The sequence below is a fragment of the Macrobrachium nipponense genome, chromosome 37 (assembly GCF_015104395.2).
Source record: "Macrobrachium nipponense isolate FS-2020 chromosome 37, ASM1510439v2, whole genome shotgun sequence".
NCBI classification, from domain to species: domain Eukaryota; kingdom Metazoa; phylum Arthropoda; class Malacostraca; order Decapoda; family Palaemonidae; genus Macrobrachium; species Macrobrachium nipponense.
Genome location: NC_061097.1, coordinates 41,825,620 through 41,828,746, shown reverse-complemented (window position 1 = coordinate 41,828,746; position 3,127 = coordinate 41,825,620).

Sequence of the window (3,127 nt, the reverse complement as noted above, 5' to 3'; positions counted from 1 at the left end):
TTTGCAATATATCCTTTAATACAGAACTTTCACCTCAATATTTCTTAATATGCCTTCAATACTTCCCTCAAATCTCAGGGAAGGAGAAAGCATATAATAATAATAATAATATAATAATAATAATAATAATAATAATAATAATAATAATAATAATAATAATAATAATAATAATAATGATTCACTTTGTCCTTCTATAAATTTATACACACACACACATATATATAAAATATATATATATATATGTGTGTGTGTGTGTGTGTGTGTGTGTATATACATCAGTGCAAGGGTGGACCAGGGAAACCAATTAATTCCAACATATTGCTTATTTCCGACGTTTCGTAATAATTACTTTATTACATCTTCAGGGATCTGTTGAATAATGAATAAATTACTAAAAACGTTACTGTAAAAACTTAAAATTTCATAAGAAAATTAAAATTTCATAAGAAAATTAAAATTCAACACATTACATCTAAAAAAAAAAATAAAAAAAAAACAGATAAAAAACACACACACATACAAAAGAACCAAAGGCCGCTGACCAACCTTATGTGGAGAGAACAAAAGACAGAATGCTTACAACGACAGTTAACTTAAGTAAAGTTGAGTAGAGGAGGTTTGAGTATTTAACTGTGGGACTAGTTGTTTAATAAACAATGACTCAAGTATAGGCAATTCGTGAGGATTAGCTGTTTGGCCTATTATACTAAAATCACTTCTTTCGATGTAAGTTTTACAGATTTTGGAATGAGCTCTGATATTAGAATGTTCTGGGTTGGAGAGCCTACACAGTACGGAAGCTAATTCCACGAGGAGGTTACTGAGGGTCAGAATCGACTCCCATCGGGGAATAGCTTCCGTACTGGTTGTAGGCTCTCCAACCCAGAACATTCTAATATCTAGAGCTCATTCCAAAATCTGTAAAACTTACATCGAAAGAAGTGATTTTAGTATAATAGGCCAAACAGCTAATCCTCACGAATTGCCTATACTTGAGTCATTGTTTATTAAACAACTAGTCCCACAGTTAAATACTCAAAACCTCCTCTACTCAACTTTACTTAAGTTAACTGTCGTTGTAAGCATTCTGTCTTTTGTTCTCTCCACATAAGGTTGGTCAGCGGGCCTTTGGTTCTTTTGTATGTGCTGTGTGTTTTTGATCTGTTTTTTTTTTTTTTTTTTTTTTTTAGATGTAATGTGTTGAATTTTAATTTTCTTATGAAATTTTAATTTTTCTTATGAAATTTTAAGTGTTTACAGTAACGTTTTAGTAATTTATTCATTATTCAACAGATCCCTGAAGATGTAATAAAGTAATTATTACGAAACGTCGGAAATAAAGCAATATGTTGGAATTAATTTTGGTTTCCCTGGTCCACCCTCGCACTGATGTGTCTTGCTGGCCGTTCGCCTGGCCCTGTTTTGGTATATATATATATATATATATATATATATATATATATATATATATATATATATATATATATGTATGTATATATATATACATATATATTGCATACATACAATACATATACATATTAATATATATATATATATATATATATATATATCTATATATATGTGATGTATATATGGTGTGTATGTATATATATATATATATATATATATATATAAATACACCAAAGTAAATGTTCCCTTTATATGAAATACTATGAATATTCAGATAAATATTAAATTAATTAATGATAATGGGTAGAGTAATTCATTCTCTCTCTCTCTTCTCTCTCTCTCTCTCTCTCTCTCGCAAGTATTTATTCTACGGTATTGTATAGGAAGCTTCACGCTAATTGGTGGGAGAAAATGGCTCAAAAAGAAGAAGAAGAAGAAGGAGGAGGAGGAGGAGGAGGAGGAGGAGGAGGAGGAGGAGGAGGGACAGCCACACCCTCCATTTCATCTTCTTCGATGAACATCACTTAAGATATGCCGAGGTTTGTTCTCTCTCTCTCTCTCTCTCTCCTCTCTCTCTCTCTCTCTCTCTCTCTCTCTCTCTCCAAGTAAATATCCATCTTCTTGTATACATATATATATATATATCTATATATATATATATATATATATATATATATATATATATATATTTATATATATATACAGGTAATGCGACGGAGGAAATATATAATAATAATAATAATAATAATAATAATAATAATAATAATAATAATAATAATAATAATAATAATAATAATAATAATAATAATAATAATAATAATAATAATACATCATTGTTACAGAAGTTTATGGTGATTTAAACAACAATAAACTTTGAAAACAATACAGAAGGAGGCCAACTATGATTGTGTTACCATGTTATGCAGGCCTACTAAAAGCCAAGCAATGTAAGTAGCCAATGTCATTACAGAGTTCATACTTAAAATGTTTGGTAACTCAAAATTCCAGGTAATGTCCAGAGTAACTCAAAATTCTAGGTAATGTCAAGGACAACTCCAAATTCCAAGTAATGTCAACAGTAACTTAGAATTCTATGTAATATCCAGAGTAACTCAAAATTCTAAGTAATGTCAAGGGCAATTCAAAATTCCAGGTAATGTCAAGGTAAACTTAAAATTCCAGGTAATGTCCAGAGTAAATAAAAATTCTAAGTAATATCCAGAATAACTCAAAATACTAAGTAATGTCAAGGGAAACTCAAAATTCTAAGTAATGTCCAGAGCAACTCATAATTCCAGGTAATGTCATGAGTAACTCAAAATTCTAAGTAATGTCAAGGACAACTCCAAATTCCAAGTAATGTCAAGAGCAACTCAGAATTCTACGTAATATCCAGAGTAACTCAAAATTCTAAGTAATGTCAAGGGCAATTCAAAATTCCAGGTAATGTCAAGGTCAACTTAAAATTCCAGGTAATGTCCAGAGTAAATAAAAATTCTAAGTAATATCCAGAGTAACTCAAAATACTAAGTAATGTCAAGGGCAACTCAAAATTCCAAGTAATGTCATGAGGAACTCAAAATTCCAGGTAATGTCAAGGGCAACTAAAAATTCCAAGTAACGTTATCAGCAACTCAAAATTCCAGATAATGTCAAGGGTAACTCTAAATTCTAAGTAATGTCAAAGACAACTCAAAATTCCAAGTAATGTTATAAT